A 24,860-nucleotide genomic window follows, 5' to 3' on the forward strand; every position below is an offset into this window, starting at 1 on the left:
GAGATGTAGTCCATGGCAGCCATGTTTGAAGGCTATGGTGCTTTCTGGGAAATGGAGTTCTGGGTGGATTCATGACTGCATGACAGCAATACGTTGTGATCATTCCCCTTTTTATGAAAACATTTCTGAACATTAAATGACTAGCATACAGTTAGGTCCATATATATTTGGACACTGACACAAATTTTGTTTTTTTACCTGTTTACTGAAACATATTCAAGTTATAGTTATATAATCGACATGGACATAAAGTCCAGACTTTCAGCTTTCATTTGAGGGAATCCACATTAAAATTGGATGAAGGGTTTAGGAGTTTCAGCTCCTTAACATGTGCCACCCTGTTTTTAAAGGGACCAAAAGTAATTGGACAATTGACTCAAAGGCTATTTCATGGGCAGGTGTGGGCAATTCCTTCATTATGTCATTCTCAATTAAGTAGATAAAAGGCCTGGAGTTGATTTGAGGTGTGGTGCTTGCATTTGGAAGATTTTGCTGTGAAGAAAACATGCAGTCAAAGGAGCTCTCCATGCAGGTGAAACAAGCCATCTTTAAGCTGCGAAAACAGAAAAAAACCATCTGAGAGATTGCTACAATATTAGGAGTGGCAAAATCTACAGTTTGGTACATCCTGAGCAAGAAAGAAAGAAAGAAAGCACTGGTGAACTCATCAGTGCAAAAAGACCTGAACACTCACAGAAGACAACAGTGGTGGATGATCGCAGAATAATTTCCATGGTGAAGAGAAACCCCTTCACAACAGCCAACCAAGTGAACAACACTCTACAGGAGGTAGGCGTATCAATATCCAAATCTACCATAAAGAGAAGACTGCATGAAAGTAAATACAGAGGGATCACTGCACGGTGCGAGCCACTCATAAGCCTCAAGAATAAAAAGGCTAGATTGGACTTTGCTAAAAAACATCTAAAAAAGCCAGCACAGTTCTGCAAGAACATTCTTTGGACAGATGAAACCAAGATCAACCTCTACCAGAATGATGGAAAGAAAAAAGTATGGTGAAGGCGTGGTACAGCTCATGATCCAAAGCATACCACATCATCTGTAAAACACAGCAGAGGCAGTGTGATGGCTTGGGCATGCATGGCTGCCAGTGGCACTGGGTCACTAGTGTTTATTGATGATGTGACACAGGACAGAAGCAGCCGGATGAATTCTGAGGTATTCAGAGACATACTGTGTGCTCAAATCCAGCCAAACTGATTGGTCAGAGTTTCATAATACAGATGGACAATGACCCAAAACATAGAGCCAAAGCAACCCAGGAGTTTATTAAAGCAAAGAAGTGGAATATTCTTGAATGGCCAAGTCAGTCACCTGATTTCAACCCAATTGAGCATGCATTTCACTTGTTAAAGACTAAACTTCAGACAGAAAGGCCTACAAACAAACAGCAACTGAAAATCGCTGCCGTAAAGGCCTGGCAGAGCATTAAAAAGGAGGAAACCCAGTGTCTGGTGATGTCCATGAGTTCGAGACTTCAGGCAGTCATTGCCAACAAAGGGTTTTCAACCAAGTATTAGAAATTAACATTTTATTTACAATTATTTAATTTGTCCAATTGCTTTTGAGCCCCTGAAATGAAGGGATTGTGTTTAAAAAATGCTTTAGTTCCTCACATTTTTATGCAATCATTTTGTTCAACCCACTGAATTAAAGCTGAAAGTCTGAACTTCAACTGCATCTGAATTGTTTTGTTCAAAATCCATTGTGGTAATGTACAGAACCAAAATTAGAAAAATGTTGTCTCTGTCCAAATATTTATAGACCTAACTGTAGTAGTTTATGTGGACACCTAGAAAGTTTGTTATTACTAATGAGCTAACCACTGCAGCTAGCCAGTTAATTACAGTTTTGGTAGTAATTCTGGTAGTGCTGTAGTCAAGACCACCTCAACCAAGACCAAGTCATGACCAAAACCAGAGTGTATCGAGACCGAGACAAGACCAGGACTGAGGGACAGAGGCCAAGTCAAGATCAAGAACAAACCAGAGCGAGACCGAGTCAATACCATGTCCAGACCAGTGTGTGTGAAGGGGGTGGGGAGGGTAACAGCCATTAACAGGCAGAAAATTTTCAAATTAGCAGTGAGTCATGTTATTGGTTGCATTTGAATCAGGAAATTTTACATCCAGTCACAGTAATGATTTTAACAAATAAATCAGGCAATACACAGGCAGTTTAGTGAAATCTGCGCAATTGTGGTCTTGAACGGTCTTGAAATAAAATCCTGAGTCCTCTATGTCTGAGACCAAGACAAGACCAAGAAAAAATGTGGTCAATTCTGAGATGAGACTGAGAACTTCAAAAAGTGGTATTGAGACTGGTCTTGAGACCAAGGTCAGTCTAGGACACTAGGTTCTGGACACATCTGGAGTGAGTGAGTGACACTGTTGTTTCAAATATTTTTCAGTTAATGTTTAAATCAAACATCAGAATGGGGAAAAATGTGATCTCAGTGACTTTGAATTTGGAATGGGCGTGCCAGTTTGAGTAGACTGCTGATCACCTTAAATTTTTGCAAATAACTGTCTCTAGAGTTTACACATAATTGTGCAAACACACACACACACACACACACACACATAAAACATCTGGTGAGCAGCAGTTCTGCAGACAGAAGCAAATGTTTGATAAGAGAGTTCAGAAGAGAATTGCTAGAACGGTTTGAGATGACAGAAATACAGTAACTCAAATAATCAGTCTTTTCAACTGTGGTGAGCAGAAAAGCATCTCAGATGACATAACATGTCAAACCTTTAGGTGGATGGGCTACAACATCAGAAGTCCACATTGGGTTCCACTACTGCCAGCCAAGAACTGGCTGTTTTATATATATATTAACGGGAAGTGGTGCTCTCTTTTTGCACTGCTGGCCCCCCACCTTGAGGGAGTCTTTCAGCCCTCTTACGATCAAGATTCCCTTGAGGTGGGGGGCCAGCAGTGCAAAAACAAGGGCACCACTTGCTGTTAATCTTTACGCTCACCAGCGGGAAATGGCGCCCTTCTTTTTGCACTGCTGGCCCCTCATCTCGAGGGAGTCTTGATTATAAGAGGGCTGAAACTCCCCAAGACAGGTGGCAGATTAACTGATGAGCCCGCTGGTGATAGCACAGGGCAATTCCGTCATAGCGTCTCTGTATACTCAACCATGTCAAACCTTCAGGTGGATTTATATATAACTATATATATATCCCATATATGGATATATGGAGATACATATGTATTCATGTTTTGTTTTCTTTGACACTGGCATATTAATCTTGTTGTTTTGTGAAGGTCTAGGTCACTGCACAGTCTGGAAAATTTCCGTAAAGTTTGGTGCTTAAAAGTGAAATGGTTCCATTTAACATCTTGCAGCCACCATAGATTTGTATGAACTACTTTATGGGAGAAAGCATGGCACTGCAGAATAGAAAATCCACTGAGACAGCATGCCGGAGCCATAGATCTTTAATCATGCCAAGGTCGTCTCCCTCTGCTGCAGTTTTACTCCAGTTACGAAATAGAATAGTGTTCATATCTACAGCATGTCAACACTTTTAGCTCATTTTTTGTATTAGATTACATTTTATTTAGTTTAGTTCAGTTTAGTTAAGTGTGTTATTAGATTTGTTTTGATAAAGGCCAATGAAATGCTGCCTCATGAAACCTCATCAAGAATATTGTTAGGAATTTAAAATATAAAATAGTTTTTGATCTGTTGAACACTGAGTTAGTACATGCAGTACCAGTCAAAAGTTTGCACATAGCTTCTAATTCATGGTCTTTCTTTATTTTTATTAATTAAAAGACATCTCATTCTCATCTCATTATCTGTAGCCACTTTATCCTGTTCTACAGGGTCGCAGGCAAGCTGGAGCCTATCCCAGCTGACTACGGGCGAAAGGCGGGGTACACCCTGGACAAGTCGCCAGGTCATCACAGGGCTATTAAAAGACATGTCAAATCTTAAAGTAATGATGGATATTGTTTCTCTTTACTTAGTTGAGCGGTTCTTGACATAATATGGATTACTACAGTTGTCGAATAGGACTCATCTCATCTCATCTCATCTCATTATCTCTAGCCGCTTTATCCTGTTCTACAGGGTCGCAGGCAAGCTGGAGCCTATCCCAGCTGACTACGGGCGAAAGGCAGGGTACACCCTGGACAAGTCGCCAGGTCATCACAGGGCTGACACATAGACACAGACAACCATTCACACTCACATTCACACCTACGGTCAATTTAGAGTCACCAGTTAACCTAACCTGCATGTCTTTGGACTGTGGGGGAAACCAGAGCACCTGGAGGAAACCCACGTGGACACGGGGAGAACATGCAAACTCCACACAGAAAGGCCCTCGCCAGCCACGGGGCTCGAACCCGGACCTTCTTGCTGTGAGGCGACAGCGCTAACCACTACACCACCGTGCCGCCCCCTCGAATAGGACTATTTACTGTATTTTTTATAATTTACTATTTACTGTTGGCAAGAAATTCCACTAATTAACTTTTGACAAGGCACACCTGTTAATTGAAAAGCATTCCAGTTAATTATCATCAAACACAGTCTTGTCAAATCCCAATACTGCTCTGAAGTCAAATATTTGTATGCATGTGCCTGAATTTGTAGCAGTTGCTTCATTGCATATTCATATTCATATTCATATTCATCGAGCCTTCCATATCTCATGACTTCATGGAGCCTTCCATAAATAGAAGTTTCACTGGATGCTCCCTTCAGGCAGTGCTGTCATAAGAAACTATTCAAATATAAACATGAAATTTCTGAGGCTCACTCTTGTAATATTTGACAAGCTAGCCATTTTGTGTGAATATTTTTTTATTATATGTAATATATATGCAGAGATCAAAGTGATATATTGCTTGGTATCCAAGGCAAAAGATTCACTCTAACAATTGCAATGATCCAAGGGTCATCATTTCTCTGGGAGACAGGAATTTGTTCTGAGTTCTCTTTTGGCTAGAGTTTTCTTTCATTTTTAATGAAATGTTATTTAGCACGCCTGCTGCAGTTACATTTCTTCAAAGAATAAAGGAGTCACACAAGACAAATCGCATCTCACTTACTGTATATGTCCACACAATGTAATACCTTCTTGATTTCTTTTACCCAATTTTTTTTTTGAAATTCTTCACATTCACCTGTATAGGCTTATTTTATTTCCCTGCATACTGCAACCTGTTGTCAGATAATTTGTTTTCTATTTTGGGGTGATTTGATTAGCTGTGTGTGGACACACCTCTTCACTGCTCTGCTGACAAGCAGTGTAATTGGCTCATCTGGAAACTGCACAGCAAATAATTTAATCAAGAAGTGGTGAACAAACAATTTGTAGTACAGACAGAATCCTGAATAACTATCTTCAGCATATAGAACCCTTATCCAAATCTTATGAGTATGCATGTTAGGAACAGTATGAATGATTCTTGAACGGGATAACTATGGGATAATAAAAAGTGGATGTATATAGCAAATCCGCTATTTTACTGTCTGGTGTGTTTGATATACTTTATTGGAATGCTGCCATACTTGCAACTGAAGAAAAAAAATTAATGTTCTGCATTTTTCCCTGGATGGGCTTTACATCTTCATGTAAACCTACAGACCCTTACCAAAGAAACAGTTATGCTCTGTGTCACCCATCTGAGCCAAACTGTATTATTGCAAGCCCACAGTTTGCTAATATGCGGCAAGAAAAATTGTCACTTTAGTGCTAACAGCATTTGTTTGTCAGTTTGACTCATGTGTCATCCATCATCTGTGAAACAGCACCTGCTTTAGAGAGCCGTATGTCAGCAGGCAATCTGCATAAGGCTGGCTGCAGACCCATTTCATCATTGCAGGCAAGAAAAAAAAAAGCCATTCAAATAACTAAAGCTGTGAACACAGAAAGTGCTAAAAATGACTAAAGCTGTGAACGCAGAAAATACTAAAAGTATTGGATATACATCTGCTAAATATGCTGCCAGTTGATAACCGTGAAAAAATCCAGCATAAATCACGAGCTGTCATATGGATAGGTTGTATAAGTGGCACAGAGGTTTACACTCATTGCAAAATGAAATAATAATGTACAGAGCCAACTGTTAATTATTTAAACAATCAATCTAACAGGTCATACCTGGGCAACAAGAAACACCTGTCAGTTCTAATATTTTTTAATCACTTGAAAAACTGGATGGTCTGTCACAAAAGGTGTCATGTTCTAAGTTGTTTAACACATCTATATGTAAATATCAGGAAATAAAAGCTGAAATTCTGATCTATTGTTTCATATTCATCTTTTGTTCTCAAACCCAAATACCATCACTGTACAGGAAAAATAAAAGAATTGGCCTTACCGATCCAATATTTTCAGAGAGGACTGTATTTAACTACCAAATAACTCTGATTTGGCAATATTTTGACTCATGGTGTAATGTATGCTAATTTGCTTAGTATGTGACTTTGGGTTTTTTTTCTGCCTCTATTAAGGAAAACAAATCTGCTGCAAAGATTTGATGAATTTTTGAAATGATTTTTATTGAGGTCCAAAGACATGCAGGTTAGGTTAACTGGTGGCTCTAAATTGACCGTAGGTGTGAATGTGAGTGTGAATGGTTGTCTGTGCCTATGTGTCAGCCCTGTGATGACCTGGCGACTTGTCCAGGGTGTACCCCGCCTTTCGCCCGTAGTCAGCTGGGATAGGCTCCAGCTTGCCTGCGACCCTGTAGAACAGGATAAAGCGGCTAGAGATAATGAGAATGAGATTTTTATTGAAAATCTGATGGAGGTCTGTAGTTTCACACTGTGTCAAAATAAAAAATGTTCTGGGTTGGCTTGTGGGACTAAACCCATTTAAAGATAGTTCTTTGGGAATTTTTTGGAGGTTTTTTTTTTTTTTGGACATCTGGATTAATTGCATTTTACTTGTGGCAGTACAAAATGCTTCACACCCATAAGCAGCTCAGAGCTTGAAATTAATTCATGATATATTAAAGAACTAACAATATGCCTTTTCAGTTTTAGATGTTTAGATAAGCACTGTAAGGTGAAGCTGAAGGGTACCAGAGATTTTTCACCTTGTGGTCATGTCATTGATGCACACCTGCATTCAGAATGTGGTCAATTTGTGAATGGTTTTCTCAATCTGACAGTGAAACCCTGAAGCTCTAACTGAAAGGGAGATGTCTGTGTTGACTATGTGGGCATGTACAATCAATAAGGCCCATGACTGCCAGGTTATATCTCACAGGTTGTGTCTCTTTCATAATGAAGGTGAAGAAGCAGCCCATGCAAAACAGCCTACAACTTCAAGGGGATTGTCTGGCTGACATCCTGTACAAATGTCTCACTCAATGCCTGCCTCTCAACTGCACATTGAAACAAACAAGCAAGCTAACAAGCTCTACAGCTACCATTTCTCCCTGGAGCATACTCATTATTTTCAATGGTAAAAGCAGCAAGCCTCTGTGCAGACTCAGGTCTTTTTTTATATCTTCTTTATTTATATATTTACGTATTTCTTTAAAACCCACCCCTGTCAATTATACAAAGGTAATATTAATGTTTTTGAAGCCTTACAGTTTTTAAAGTCTTGAAAGCTGACAGATGATTTCAGATGGTTTTATCTGCCATTTCCTGGCCCTGGGATAAAAGGCTTGGAGCTGCAGCTCACATCACTGTCTGCCTATTTGATGATTAAACACTGTTATGGCTCTTTTCCTTCTTTTCAAACTGTTCATATTATAAATAAGACCACATTCTGAAGTTGTATAGGCTCTGTGCAAACCTAATATCAAACGTTCAGTGAGATGCTGGTGAATATTGCAGATCTGCTTCTTGGACATCAACAGCAAGAACCAGCTTGACTGCTCCCAAGTCAGCTGCATGAATAGAGTAACCTGAAGTTACCAGCCTTCCAGCCAAACACTGAAGCTCACCCAGAACAGTTCACACAGTATCAGATACCCACAAGAGCTACGTATGCTCACTACTCTCTTCTTTATTCCTTTTCCCTCCAGGGTCTAAAACTATAGTACTTTGACACTTTTTCTATGTTCACACTTGGCAATCATTTTGCACCAGTTACAAACTCCAATTAAGCATGACAAATGTCCTTAAAGAGAAAAAAGTTAGAAATATATTATAGTGTTACTAATATTCCAAATTATATGCATCTTAAAGTGAGATCCATCCATCCATTATTTGTACCGTAGCTGGTTATCCTGTTCTACAGGGTCGCAGGCAAGCTGGAGCCTATCCCAGCTGACTATGGGCGAGAGGCAGGGTACACCCTGGACAAGGTGCCAGATCATTGCAGGGCTGACAGAGAAACAAACAACCATTCACACTCATTCACACCTACGGTCAATTTAGAGTCACCAGTTAACCTAACCTGCATGTCTTTGGACTGTGGGGGAAACCGGAGCACCCGGAGGAAACCCACGCAGACATGGGGAGAACATGCAAACTGCACACAGAAAGGCCCCCGTCAGCTGCTGGGCTCGAACCCAGGACCTTCTTACTGTGAGGCAACAGCGCTAACCACTACACCACCATGCCACCTTAAAGTGAGATTCAATTTAAAAAAAAAAAAGTGCAATACCCTTAACTTTACAAGTCTGTAGAGACAGATTTTGTAAATGTAGGGTTTTTTTAACCATCTGTTTGGTTTTTTACTAATTATGTAGAAAATTCATCCCTTTCATCCCTAACACAATGGAAGGAAAATAGGCGGCACTTTGGTTTTTATAATATGCCATTCATAACAAATTAATATGCTCTGAAGTGCTGACATTTGGACAGAGATTAGTGGAGAGGTAAACAGTACCCCAATGCCTTCCGGCAGATATAAACTCTACATGGGTTTTCATTTTGTTTTGTTTTGTTTTTCCAAGAATGAGTGTCAGTTAATTCTGCATGAGTTTATTATGAAAGAGACGTGTAATAAATGAAAAAAATGCAATAAGAAGCATAAATTGTAGGTTGCTTTTTTTAATGGAGACTGCTGATGTCCTTTAAAATACTCCTATAAAGTTAAGTCACTTTAATTAGTTGATTATGTATTTAATTAGCCAGAAATAATTATATGTAGAGGGTTCTAATAAAACATAATGTGTTATGTTCTGGAACATACAGTAGTTAGCAGAAATATACTGGTGATACACTGGGAAATTTATTTCCTGTGCTTTTATTTATTTCCATCTTGTAATACACTCACTGGCCACTTTAATATGAACACCTGTACCCCAGAACATTCATGTAATTATCTAATTAGAAATCAAGTGTCAGCAGTGCAATGCATAAAATCATGCCGATACAGGTCAAGAGCATCAGCTCTTGGTCTTGGTGTCTTTTTACCAGATGGGCAGGTTTGCATATATTAGAAACTTTCTGATCTGCTGGATTTTCATCCACAACAGCCACTGGAGTTTACACCTTGTTGATGGGAGAGGTAGGAGGCGAATGGTCAGACTGGTTCAAGCTGACAGGAAAACTACAGTAATTGAAATCAGTAAATAAGTAAGTCAAATACCCACTCTTTACAATTGTGCTGAGAAGAAAAGCATCTCAGAATGCACAGCATATCGAACCTTGAGATAGATGGGCTACAACAACAGCATAAGAACACATCAGGTTGCACTTCTGTTACTCAAGAATAGAAATTTGATGCCATAGTGGCTACAGGCTCACCGAAACTAGTTGATTGCATTTCTAGCAGTTGAAGATTGGAAACTAGAAGAACTCAACGCCAGCGGCGTCGATGGGGATGCCTCCGCCTGGTAGACTACACGCCTTATTAAGTTGTGATTTGGGGATGGACATTTGACCTCACAGTAATCTTGACCTGTGACCCATTAACCTCAAAATCTAATCAGTTCATGTTTGTCCCAAAGCGCACAAATGGTGAAAGTTTGGTGAAATTCCTTTCATTTGCCTTGGAGATATTGTGTTCACAAGGTTTTCGGACAGACATTTGACCTTACAGTGACCTTGACCTTAGAGCTTTTGATCTCAAAATCTAATAATTTCATCTTTGTCCCAAATTGCACAAATGGTGAAAGTTTGGTGAAATTCCTTTCATTAGTCTTTGAGATATGGTGTTCACAAAGTTTGGGGATGGACAATTGACCTCACAGTAATCTTGACCTGTGACCCATTAACCTCAAAATCTAATCAGTTCGTGTTTGTCCCAAAGTGCACAAATGGTGAAAGTTTGGTGAAATTCCTTCCATTTGCCTTGGAGATATTGTGCTCGCAAGGTTTTCGGACAGACATTTGACCTCACAGTGACCTTGACCTTAGACCTTTTAACCTCAAAATCTAATCAGTTCATGTTTGTCCCAAAGCGCATAAATGGTGAAAGTTTGGTGAAATTCCTTTCATTAGCCTTTGAGATATCGTGTTCACAAGGTCTCGGGACGGACGCATGCACGGACGGACAGACGGAAAACCCGAAAACATAATGCCTCCTGCACCTTAAGGTGGCGGAGGCATAAAAATATCACCTGGTCAATTTCCAGTCTTCATCTGTCCAGCTCTTGACCTGTATCTGCATGATTTTATGCAGTGCACTGCTACTGTATATGATGGGCTGATTGAGTATTTGCATGAATGAGCAGGTGTACATGTGTTCCTAATAAAGTAGCAGGAGAATGTACATTGCCACAAATAATCAGACTTTATGGGGATAAATATAATCCTCTTCTCATAAAGGCCTGAGTTTCCCAAAGCCACTGCAGCACAATGATCATTGTTAAATGGTAGAGCGAGCAGCACAGTGAACACTGTCTCTCCTAGTTACGATGCTTTTAGCATTAAGAGGCTTTTGGGAAACCCACCCAATTACAGTTCTTTTTTATTCTTGACTGTGTCCAGACAGACAGACAGACAGATAGATAGATAGATAGATAGATAGATAGATAGATAGATAGATAGATAGATAGATAGATAGATAGATGTGTGTTTTATATATAAAACTACATAACTCCAAATACTAAAAAAAACAACAACATCTCATCATCTGTAGCCACTTTATCCTGTTCTACAGGGTCGCAGGCAAGCTGGAGCCTATCCCAGCTGACTACGGGAGAAAGGCAGGGTACACCCTGGACAAGTCGCCAGGTCATCACAGGGCTGACACATAGACACAGACAACCATTCACACTCACATTCACACCTACGGTCAATTTAGAGTCACCAATTAACCTAACCTGCATGTCTTTGGACTGTGGGGGAAACCGGAGCAAACCCAAGCGGACAACATGCAAACTCCGCACAGAAAGGCCCTCGCCGGCCACGGGGCTCGAACCCGGACCTTCTTGCTGTGAGGCGACAGCGCTAACCACTACACCACCGTGCCGCCCAAAACCCCAACATTTTTAATTAATTAAAGTATCTTTAATTATTAGACAAATCTCTACTATATTTCATTTCAGAATTAAGGGTTTAGCTTTGTACTGGTTTACTGCCAGCTCTTATAATATTTTTGGATGTTCTGAATTTCCTGACACCAGTGAGACATTCTGTTGGCACATTCTTTGTGCCCAGACTCTGGAAAGTGCAATATTTTTTTTTTTTTTGGTAATTCATCAGCAGGGACTGAATTAGCTAGAACTATCATGGCATAATGGTGTTAATGATGTTATCATTTCACGTTGCTTTGGAGTGAAGTGCTTTTATTTCATTATTATAAATTGTAAACCTCCAACCAAGGCAAGTTCACTGCTGTGCATATTACTGTATATTTGATTATAAAAAGCAAAATGGGTTCCTTTTTTTTTTTTTTTTAGTTTAACTGAACTAAAATATGTACCTCTGCCAGGAAGAATTTAGAAGGTATTTTATCATTTTGATATTTTCATCTTAAAATTGATAAACAAGAAATACTATAAATTTAAGGTATGAGCACCTAACTGTTATGGGTTTAAATTAAGCCCTTTATACAGAAACAGGAATACTGGCATCTTATTTTAATTACATTTTTGTGATGTTAATGTGAAAAGTTGTCCATATAATAATAAATTCAATTGTGCTGTTCCTATTGTTGGGAACAGTGAAAGAAGAAGGGCTCTCCCAACTCTTAAATCCCATTTAACCACTTTTCATCAGTATTTTTGTCATGATCACTGTATACATTAATTATGCTAAGTTAAGAAGAGAGAACTAAATATGGCATATGAATAGATCATAGATTTTTAAACCTGATACCAATTCAAAGGTCTGTTTAAGGCTCCCAGTAGTATTGTGCACAAAATGAGGTGTAAATATCATCAGACTATATATTTTTTAATGCATTTGGGAAACCGTGCCCATGTTTGATCAGTAAGACTGATAAAGTGCCACCAATCCTATATAAATATATGATGATCTACATACAGGATGTAAAAATGACTGCTCATTTTTTAAATTCTGTTTTCTTCCATTTTATTTGTATAGTGTTTTTAACATTAGACATTGTCACAAAGCAGCTTTTCAGGAAATTTCTAGATGTACTTCCCTATTTTTAATTGTTGTATTCCTATCTTCCTTGCCAACGTTGAAAAAAATTTTGCATAATAATACAACCCCAAATCAGAAAAAGTTTGGTCAGTATGTTGAAACTGAAATTAAAACGGAAAACAATGATTTGTAAATAATCTTTGACCTGTACTACACTCAAAACAATACAGCAGCACATTATTTGATGTTGTACTGCATGAATTTTATTGTTTTTTCAAAATAAACACATTTCAATTTTGATTCTCACAACACATTTCAAAAAAAGTTGGGATGGTAAAGCATTTATCACTTTGCAATGTTGCCATTCTTTCTCACAACAGTTAAAAGATCTTTAAGGACCAAAGACATCAATTGACGAAGTGTTTCAGGTGTTATTTTGTCCCATTCTTCCTGCAAACAGGTCTTATGGTGTACAACAGTACAGAGTTGTTGTCACATTTTTCATTTCAAAGTTCACCACACATTCTCTATTGGGGACAGAGGAGACGGACACCCTCTTCTTCCACAGCCATGCCTTTATAATGTGTGCAGAATGTAGTTTTGCACTGTCTTGTCGAAATATCCCTGGAAAAAATGTTGGCTTGAAGGCAGCATATCTTACTCCAAAATTTCAATTTACTTTTCTGCATTAATGCTGTCATCACATAAGTGTAAGTTAACTTTGCCAAGGGTACTGATACAACCCCATACCATGATAGACCCTAGCTTTTGGACTTGATGCTGGTAACAGTCTGGATGGCCCTTTTTGTTTTTGGTTGAGAGCACACACAGTCTATTTCTTCAAAAAAAAGATCTGGAATACTGATTCGTCTGACCACAGTACACGTTTCCACTGTGTGATGGTCCATCCCAGATACCTTCAAGCCCAGAGAAGATGATGGCACTTCTGGACACAGTTAACATAAGGTTTCTTTTTTGCACAGTAAAGACTTAACTGGCATTTATGGATGTAACTCCATATTATAGTGCTTTGAAAAGTTTGTCAAAGTACTCCCAAGTCCATGTGGTTATATCAGCTATAGATGAATGATGGCTCTTGATGCAGTGCTGTCTGAGGGATCGGAAATCAAAGATGTTCAGCTTAGGCTTGTGCCCTTGCCCTTTACGCACTAAAATTCCTCCAGATTCCTTGAATCATTTAATGATATTATGCACCACAGAAGGTGCTATGTCCAAATCCTTTCCTATCTTTCTTTGAGGAACATTGTTTTTAAACATTTCATTTATTTTCTTATGCATTTGATGACAAAATGGAGATCCTCAGCCCATGTTTGCTCCTCAAAGACTAGGCCTTTCCTGGATACTGATTTTATACCAAATCATGATTCCAGTCACCTGTTGACATCACCTGTTTCAAATCACATCATTATTTAATTGTTTTATCTCATTACTAGCCCTAAATTGCCTCTGTCTCAACTTTTTTTAAAAAAAAATATGTTGCAGGCCTGAACTGCAGGAATGGATGTATATTAACAAATGAAATTAAGTTGACCAGACAAAACATGAAATATCTTTGTTTCATACTGTCTATAATGAAATACAAGTCAAGTAAATGTAGAAATCACTGCTTTCTTTTTTGAATTTGCATTTTCCATACCATTCCAACTTTTTCTGATTTGGGTTTGTAGTTGTTTACACATATAATATGTTAAAAATTTGGACACAATTAAATACTATTTTTAACTGCACTGAGAGCAAAGGAAAATTAGCCAACAAGTGTTTCACAAAAGTGGTAAGACCTTCACGACTGCTGGAAAAAACATTTGAAGAGATTAACTTATGGAGCTGGTTGAAAGAATGCCAAGAATTTGCAAGCTGTTGTTAAAAAATGTGGCATGTGGCATTTCTGTAGAATTTATTGATTTTTTCCCAACATTTTTTGTTACCTTTTGTTGATAGTGTGTAGCTATGCTAATTGCCTATTTTAGACTCTGTAGTTGTCAGCATGCAGTTTTTGTCATGGCCTAAATGCTGGGCAAACTGCAGCGTTCATTATTATGACAGCTACTTTTGGCAACAGTGCAAATGGGCATATGTGAATTGTGCCCCAGTTTCTCAAACTATTCCATGAGGAATTCTCAAAATATCATGTACTCTTTTTAAAGTCCTCAATACAGATAGAGTCATGGTGAATGCACTTTAGCAACCAGTTAAACATGTAGCACATAGTTTTGTCAGTACAGTTTATAATTTGTATTTTACTTCAATTAAAAACACAACATGAATTTTACTACAATATTTTATCAGAAACATGAAACTGTGAAGAGCACTGGCATGAAATGATGACACACTGTGTTCTGCAAGACTCTTCAGGAGATATCATGCATAGCAATAGCATACTCTAATCTGATTCAACAAACTAATTTCAATCTTACTTTCACATCCAACAATTTAATCGTATAATAAAAGCTGCACCCAGATGTAAGATTTTTGCTACATTTCCAAAATGAACTAGATGGATTTTTATTATTCACACACTCTTTACTGCATCTACATACAAGTTTTCTAGGCCATCTTTTTCAGGTAGTCCCTTATCAGCAGCTTACATCACCCTGCATCACATTAGGCTGGAGGAAAGTCTTTTATATCGAAGCAGAATGCAGGCAAATCATCATGACAAGTTGAGCAAAGTCAGTGATGAGGGATCTGATTTGAATTAAACTTTAACAAAGAGTCATAATTGTTTATCTAGAAATAAATCATCTTAAATTCACACAGTTAAAGTTGAATTTTGAAAAAGTTGAAATATTTTGTGTGAGCAGTATGAAAAGGGCCAAATCTCGAGTAGATGAAACTGAATTATTAATTTAATTTATAAGTCTCAACACAGGGTTGGCTCTGAATGCGAGTCTGTTTTATTATCGTATGCAACATTGTAAGAAAAAAGTGTGCACACTTATTTGTGAGACCATACAAAGCTGGACAAAAGGAGGTCACAAAATGAAGCATAATGGCCTAGTTTTAGCAAATATCTTGCTTTGGCACAAAGCAAAGGCTTTGAACGCCCTCATATTTGCTTTGGATTTATAATGTTCAACAAAGAAAGAGTAAAAGAATAGATGTGTTGGTGTAGAATGCCTAAGCCATGCATATGGATAGCTTTCTCTTTTTAAATTACAAATTTAATATGTTACATTTTATACAAAAGTAAGAAATTAAAGGTGACTACATCCATCCATCCATCCATCCCTTATCTATACCGCTTTTCTGGCAGGGTCACGGACCCAATCCCAGCTGACTTTGGGTGAGAGGCGGGGTACATCCTGGTCAGGTCGCCAATCTATTGCAAGGCTAATACAGAAAGGAACAACCATTCACACTCACATTAGGTTACTACATATTTGAAATTATTTTTTCATAGAGGTGAGGCACACAATGTACAATAGGTGGTAAATGTAAAAATGGCTACAGGGTGCTCAAGGGCTGCCCAAATGGAGGCTCAATTCAATGATTATGCAGTTTGAAAACCGAGGTCATGATATACCCGGCTGTAGACATTTGCTTGCCTTGCATTTTATAACTCATTATCCCAGAGAACAGGATGACACTCAGAGCTATATCTTTTTAAGCCCCATCAGGAAAACTATGCAATTGCATCGGGCAACATGCCTCAGGAAGCTCCTGACACTTGGCAACAGTAATTGACATAGCACTTGTTTGAGAGAATTAATAACATGAAATATCTAATAAATATCTAATATCTATTTTTGGAAAAGATTCTCAAGCAAGGTGAAGTACTCACATTTGTTCACAAACAATTTTGGCAAAGAAACATCTAATTGGGAGGAAAAAAGTAATTGCCCAACTACAAGATATAATCTTTTTTCTTTCTTTTTTCCCCACTAACTGTACCAAATAATAGAACTATTTTCCACTGCTCTATATATTTTCAGGATGTCTGAATTCTTGGCTAATGAGTAGGATCATGCTGTTCTTTAAAAATGAATAAGACTCATAGTCAAGAACATTTATCTTAAATTATAAAATGCATAAAATTTCCTTACTGCTCAGTTGTCTGTGAACTTTCTCTAACTGCTTAAAAAAAAATTCAACAATCCTAATCCAAATCAATTCAAATTCCTATTTCATGGCTGTTCATTAAAAAAGGTCATTCAGTCCCATGACTTAATAATTCAGACCAGTATAAATTTCAGCCTTTCCCCCAAAGAGTCTGTTTCACTCTAAATCAAGAATGTCAAAACATCCAGTAATTACAATAACTGTTGCCTATCCAACTGAAAGAACTTCAGGATAGCATGTAACGATATGATCATTTTCATTAGAATGAAATATGGTCTTCTTTGTCTGGCACTTCATTGGTAGATTAGTAGATATGGCAGCTTTCGTGAAAAAATCAAATGAGGTTAAGGATGCTGTACATTTAGGCATAGGGATAACAGTAATTAGCTGCATTAATAATAATAATTGTGTGTGTGTGTGTATCCGGGCAGCACGGTGGTGTAGTGGTTCGCGCTGTCGCCTCATAGCAAGAAGGTCCTGGGTTCGAGCTCAGCGGTTGGCGAGGGCCTTTCTGTGCAGAGTTTGCATGTTCTCCCCGTGTCCGCATGGGTTTCCTCCGGGTGCTCCGGTTTCCCCCACAGTCCAAAGACATGCAGGTTAGGTTAACTGGTGACTCTAAATTGACTGTAGGTGTGAATGTGAGTGTGAATGGTTGTCTGTGTCTATCTGTGTCAGCCCTGTGATGACCTGGCGACTTGTCCAGGGTGTACCCCGCCTTTCGCCCATAGTCAGCTGGGATAGGCTCCAGCTTGCCTGTAACCCTGTAGGACAGGATAAGTGGCTACAGATAATGGATAGATGGGTGTGTGTGTGTGTGTGTGTGTGTGAGAGAGAGAGAGAGAGAAGAAGAAGAGATTGGATTCACAGGCTTTCACTGGGCCTTTGTAACACATTGTTGCATTAATCTTTTGCAGAGCAGTGGGTTTATAAAAAAACGAACATGAAACATTAAAATTTGTGACAAATGTTCTTTTGTCTCTACATTAAAGGATGAAAGGAAGGAGAGAGTGGACCCCTGAATTATTATTATTATTATTATTATTATTATTATTATTATTATGGGAGATTGTTCAAGTTTATTTAAAATTATTTTTATCTTTTGTGTTACTGAATAGATTAGGATCTTCCTCTAATGATGGTCCATTTGCAATCAAAACACTTATGAATGGCAATTTCTATGTAATGCAAGGTTTCTATAAATTTATCTATTTAAAAAGCTCATATGTGAGATGAATATACTGTATGTTTTACATGTCCTCAAATTAATGTGGTTATCAATTTTTAATTCAAGAAGCCCATATATTGACTAAAGGAATAATAATAGAAAGTCTTTTTAAAACAAGGTTCCTCAGAGTTTATAAATGTGACGTTAGTAAGAACAAATTAATTTAATGAAAATTCTGAGTTTTGCTCTCATCTCTCTTGCATGTAAAGTCATGCCAAGGTAATATGCATCTCTGGACTGACACGTATCATGATTGTGTGAACTAATTAAGTGCAGATGGCTGAGATATTAAGCTCTGAAGACATTGTCGCTTACCCGACTTGGAACTTTGGGTAATATTTTATGCTCATATATCCCATATTGTAGTTTATTTCAATGTCCATAGAACTCACTTTAAGTCTCACCTTATTATTTTCCTGTTTCAGTAACTGTAGTGAAGCAAAGAGGATAGTTATGCAGTCATAGATGGATGGAATGCATACATGTCAACCCCTTTGGGCGTCCACCTGTAGTATCAGAGGAAGAAATCCATAAAATCAACATAAAATCCTTATAGCCTTCGAATCGCACCAAACTTAATAAATAAATAAGTAAATATAACTTGCCTGAGAACTTCGTCCAGCATGTCGAAAATCGCCTCGCCCGTACCGATATTGCACACGGGCATGTCTATGATTCTTGACTTCGCCCCTCTGTTTATATCGAAGATCTGCACCAAAACGGCCAGTCGCTTGTCCGTCTTTTTGTCATTGGATTCGTCGATCATCAAGGAAAACGGCGACGTCCGGCAGTGCTGGATGATCGGTAGTGTAGCTTCGGGGGCCAAGCTCTTTTTGATTATTTGCGTTGTTTTGGTGCGCCTACAGCTGATAGATTTCGCAATCGTACTGTCCGTGCAAATTCGCGGCAATAGTTCTGTCAGGTGGTCCACAACAGCTAGCGGCAAATTGTGCTGAGCAATAAAATTACAGATCGTAACTTCTGCTCTTATTACACTTGTTGGTTGATCATCGGTCTTAGGCTTTGCAAACATCGTCATTTGTGGCTGATTCTGTTTCTGGTGCAAATTTCGCTGATGTAGTTTGGACCTCATGTGTTCCCTCACGTCGTAAACTCCAGACGCCATATCTCATTTTCTTTCTCGGTGTTCCCATTCTTTCACTCAGCAGACGCTATTCAAAATCTCTCAGGTGTAAACAATGTCGCTCTGCACAATGAGAAAATCGTTCGAACAATGACCGTTTGGCTCATTTAAATGCAGATCGTGCGCATGACTGGAACGAGCGAAGTCTCGCAGTCACGATACTGCACGAGGCTTGAGGAATAAACATCCTGTTAGGTTTCTTAACCTCTTGCCCTCAGCCTCGGCCTGAGCGATTACCCATCTCGAGATCAGTCCCCCCGTGCCACCCAGACGTCTGGGGGTGAGTCGCAAAGAAAGACAGGAACCCCACAAAGTAGTTCACATCTTTATTCGCAAGTCCCCCAATACAACGAGAGGATACAGGGATTTTATATGTGTCTTATCTGTGTGGATGAAATGACATCACTGTTTGATATCTGTCTATGTGTGTGTGTGTCTGTGTGGATATGCAGCTGTGGGTGTGTCTGACATCATTGCAGACCTTGGCGCTGTTCAGACACATTTCTGATCAATAATACACATTTCATATCAGCGGATGTTCTTAACAACAATTTTTTAAACAAAGACATGTTTAGTCTAGCAAAGAAGTGTGTTCTCCCCTGGACGAAGGTCAAGTTACACAGGAATAGTTTAAAATCACTGTTATAGTATATGTATTAGTTTAAAATAATAAAGGATCTTAAAAAGCTCTAAAATATTAAAATCATAATTTTAACACATACATGAATTACCTTGTGCAGCAATAAGGCTAATATAAATCTATAAAACTATAGAACTATAAAACTATAAAACTAACATGAATCACTTAATGCAGCTTTAAATCTACATTAAATCTAACATTCAATCATTTCAATTTCAAATTCAACACTGGTTAAATCTAACACATCCGGTTTCACATAGTCTGGGTTATCTGCCCCTGCATGCACGCTGTTCTTTGTCTATAAATCGAGCTTTTGTATGTTTTTGCAACAATCAGCTGACGATGTTCAAGTAAGATACACAAAATAAATTTAGGTCAGAAAAGACTGAAAACCCGTAAGACTTTGTTTATACGCCTGTACGCCCTTGAAATGAGCTAAAATCTGTATAATTTCCGGACAATCCGTATAGGTTGACATGTATGGGAATGTACTGTTATGCCGAAAATACCCAATAATACAGGAATTTGTGATGGCCTTATAATCATCTATGAATACATTTGTAATCAAATTTCACTAACTTAAATATTCTGATGTGCCTCTGGAAACCCCAGTCAATGTGAAAACATACCTCTAATGAAATTGGTGATGGCAATAAATGTCTAAACTCATTGGAAGACTGGAGCTGAATAAAATTTTGACAATGTTGCCCATGGACAGTCCGGTGAATAATATTTATAAATTTAATTTCTGCTCACAAATGGGTAAATACACAGAACAATCTGAAAGAAGGGAAAATAACAGAATTTGTTGTTTATCTTCAGTGTAGAATTGTTTTCAGTCTAGAAAGTTTGTGCAGGTTACTTATTGGTGAGTCAAGTGGAAATTGATATGATATGCCATTTATGTGCTAAGAAATAGAGAACCATATCATAAGTCTCCATATAATGTGCTTTCATGCAGTCTGTGTAAAGAAAATAATATTTTTTCCCATAGTGTTAGTACCAAGGTGCACCTTCTTTCGTGCTTTGGTCATGAATTCTTTAATGCTAGCAACCTATCTTTGGTCATATTTCAACCAATCCAATACATTTCTATGTGTAAAATGTAAACATTATATATGAACACCTTTGCAAAATTAATGGTTTGAGAACATGCAGAGTAAGGATGTTCTAAGGTTTGGAGTTAAAGAACAGCCAACTTCTGGTGTAAAGTAGATGAGAAGTTAACAGCACTGTTAACAGTATTGTCAAGTTGTGTGAATGTGTAACAACACAACAAAACTGAAATGGTTTTTGCTTGCAGAAGTAATCTTGCAGCAATTTTACAGGTTTCATGTGTGAAATCATCAAATGTCACATAGCAGCTGAATAATGGTCTTCATGGTTGTCCTTACTTGCTTATCTCCTTACTTTACATCTCTATAAATATATGAGATGTTAACAAAGCTGCCGACAGCAAAATCATTAACTTGAGAAGAAATTATTAAGATTTCAAGATAAAATTTGGTCACTTCAAACCTTTTCACTTTCCTCTCTTCTTCCTCATGGAAATAAAGTGTGTACTCTGCTGTGGGTGTAAGCAAATGTCTGGAGCTAATGGTGGTTAGAGTGGAGCTCCTCAAAAAGCAAGTGCAGAGCAGAGCCCCATATTTAACAGAAATGCATCGACCTGATTTTTGCTGGCTTTGACCATACGACATCCATATGAACAAATGACGACCATGTACCACCACAGGGAACCCGACCATAAGTGCAAGGCAATGTATCTCATAAACACTTGACCACCAGACAACAAAATGTGTACCTTTATTTACATAAGATACAGTGGTGCTTGAAAGTTTGTGAACCCTTTAGAATTTTCTATATTTCTGTATAAATATGATGAAAAACATCATCAGATTTTCACATAAGTCCTAAAAGTAGATAAAGAGAACCCAGTTAAACAAATGAGACAAAAATATTATACTTGGTCATTTATTTATTGAGGAAAATGATCCAATATTACATATCTGTGAGTGGTAAAAGTATGTGAACCTCTAGGATTAGCAGTTAATTTGAAGGTGAAACTAGAGTCAGGTGTTTTCAATCAATGGGATGACAATCAGGTGTGAGTGGGCACCCTGTTTTATTTAAAGAACAGGGATCTATCAAAGTCTGATCTTCACAACACATGTTTATGGAAGTGTATCATGGCACAAACAAAGGAGATTTCTGAGGACCTCAGAAAAAGCATTGTTGATGCTCATCAGGCTGGAAAAGGTTACAAAACCATATCTAAAGAGTTTGGACTCCACCAATCCACAGTCAGACAGATTGTGTACAAATGGAGAAAATTCAAGACCATTGTTACCCTCCCCGGGAGTGGTCGACCAACAAAGATCACTCCAAGAGCAAGGCGTGTAATAGTCGGCGAGGTCACAAAGGACCCCAGGGTAACTTCTAAGCAACTGAAGGCCTCTCTTACATTGGCTAATGTTAATGTTCATGAGTCCACCATCAGGAGAACACTGTATAACAATGGTGTGCATGGTAGGGTTGAAAGGGAGAAAGTTACTGCTCTTCAAAAAGAATATTACTGCTCGTCTGCAGTTTGCTAAAGATCATGTGGACAAGCCAGAAGGCTATTGGAAAAATGTTTTGTGGACGGATGAGACCAAAATAGAACTTTTTGGTTTAAATGAGAAGTGTTATGTTAGCTTTATCCTGGTTTCAGTCATATCTAGCAAACAGGCAACAGTTTATTTCTATTGGTGTTCATAAATCATCCACTGCTACTGTTGCTCAAGGTGTGCCTCAGGGTTCTGTCCTTGGTCCCCTTCTTTTTATATTATATGTTTCTCCTATAGGCCAGATTATTCATAATCATGGTGTAGCGCGGACAATGCGTGGGTGGAGCACAGAGGACGGCAGGACAACGTTTGGAGGTAGTAACAGCGTATTTTATTAATAAACTTTTCAGTTTAAAAGAACTCGCAGCACACAGACACACTCTCAGCCTCCACTCCCGGGTCGCGCTCCCTCTGCTCTCTCTCAGCCTCTTAAAATAGGGAGCGGTTTACTGGGAAAACACACACAAAACACAGGTTAATTACCGTCAGGTGTAGCGAATCTGCCACTCACCTTCCCCGGCTCCACCCTCCTGTCACAGACCGATGCTTGACCACGCCCCCGCTGCCACATACCCCCACCGCCCGACTCAGGCCGGGCGCCCGTCCGGCCCGCAGCCGACTCCCCCCCCCCTTGATGGGAGAGGAAGTCCGCCACGACCATCTGCGCCCCCGGCCTGTGGACCACCTTGAAGTTGAAGGGTTGGAGTGCCAGATACCAACGGGTGATCCGCGCGTTGGCATCCTTCATGCGGTGGAGCCACTGGAGGGGCGCGTGGTCCGAACAGAGGGTGAAAGAGCGCCCCAGCAGGTAGTAACGGAGGGCGAGGACCGCCCACTTGATCGCCAGGCACTCCTTCTCAATGGTGCTGTAGCGCCCCTCACGCACTGACAGCTTGCGGCTGATGTATAGGACTGGGCGGTCCTCCCCCTCCACCTGCTGGGACAAAACGGCCCCCAGCCCTCTGTCCGACGCATCCGTCTGCAACAAAAAAGGGAGAGAGAAGTCAGGGGAGTGTAAGAGTGGCCCCCCACACAGTGCAGCCTTTACCTCAGAGAAAGCCCGCTGGCACTGCTCCGTCCACTGGACCGGATCTGGTGCCCCCTTTTTAGTGAGGTCAGTCAGCGGGCTGGTGACGTCCGAATAATTAGGTATAAACCTACGATAGTAGCCAGCCAGCCCCAGGAACTGTCTCACCCCCTTTTTGGTCTTGGGCCTCGGGCAGGCCGCAATCGCTGCAGTCTTATTAATTTGGGGACGCACCTGCCCGTTGCCCAAGTGGAAGCCCAGATACCGTACTTCCACCCGCCCAATCGCACACTTCTTCGGGTTGGCAGTGAGTCCCGCCCGCCTCAGCGACCTAAGGACGGCCCTCAGGTGTTGCAGGTGCCGCTGCCAGTCATTGCTATAAATGATGATGTCGTCTAGGTACGCGGCCGCATAGGTGGCGTGCGGCCGGAGGACTCGGTCCATCAGCCGCTGAAACGTAGCGGGCGCCCCAAACAGCCCAAACGGAAGTGTGACGAACTGGTGTAAGCCGAACGGTGTGGAAAAGGCCGTTTTCTCTCGGGATAATGGAGTCAAGGGGATCTGCCAATATCCCTTCGTCAAATCCAGTGTCGAGTAAAAGCGAGCCGTGCCTAGTCGATCGAGCAGCTCATCAATACGAGGCATTGGGTATGCGTCGAATTTAGACACCGCGTTGACTTTTCTATAGTCCACACAGAACCGGACCGACCCGTCGGCCTTGGGAACCAAGACCACTGGGCTGCTCCAGTCACTGTGGGACTCCTCGACGATGCCCATTTCGAGCATGGCCTGAAGTTCTTCCCGAACCACCTTTTTTTTGTGTTCGGGTAGTCTATAAGGGCGGCTACGCACTACCACCCCCGGGGGCGTCTCTATGTGGTGTTCTATGAGGTTCGTGCGACCGGGCAGGGGCGAGAACACATCCGAAAACTCGGCCTGCAACTGGGCGACCTCCGCGAGTTGGGTCGGGGAGAGGTGGTCTCCACAGGGGACCGGAGAGGTACGTGATGCCAATGACCCTTTGGGGACCTCCGGCCCCAGCTCCGCCTTCTCAGGAACTACCGATACCAACGCCACGGGGACCTCCTCATTCCAGAGTTTCAGCAGATTGAGGTGGTAGATCTGTAGCGCCCCCTCCCTGTCCGTTCGCCTAACCTCGTAGTCGACGTCCCCGACTCGCCGTGTGACCTCAAAGGGTCCTTGCCACTTGGCGATTAATTTGGAGCTCGATGTGGGCAACAGGACGAGTACCTTCTCTCCCGGAGTGAACTCTCTAAGGCGCGTGCCCTTGTTGTACAGGCGGACTTGCCGTTCCTGGGCCTGCCGCAAATTCTCCTGAGTTAGGTGGGTGAGCGTGTGGAGTTTTGCGCGCAGATCCATAACGTACTGAATTTCGTTTTTGCTCTGTGAAGGTCCCTCCTCCCAATTTTCCCGCAGTACATCTAAGATGCCGCGCGGCTTACGCCCGTATAATAATTCAAACGGGGAAAACCCCGTGGAGGCTTGGGGGACCTCTCGCACTGCAAACAACAAGGGTTCGAGCCACTTATCCCAGTTACGTGCGTCCTCACTTACGAATTTTTTAATAATATTCTTGAGGGTGCGATTGAACCGTTCAACTAAACCGTCCGTCTGTGGGTGATAAACGCTGGTGCGGATCGGCTTAATACCTAGTAGCCCATAC

The sequence above is a fragment of the Neoarius graeffei genome, chromosome 17 (assembly GCF_027579695.1).
Source record: "Neoarius graeffei isolate fNeoGra1 chromosome 17, fNeoGra1.pri, whole genome shotgun sequence".
NCBI classification, from domain to species: domain Eukaryota; kingdom Metazoa; phylum Chordata; class Actinopteri; order Siluriformes; family Ariidae; genus Neoarius; species Neoarius graeffei.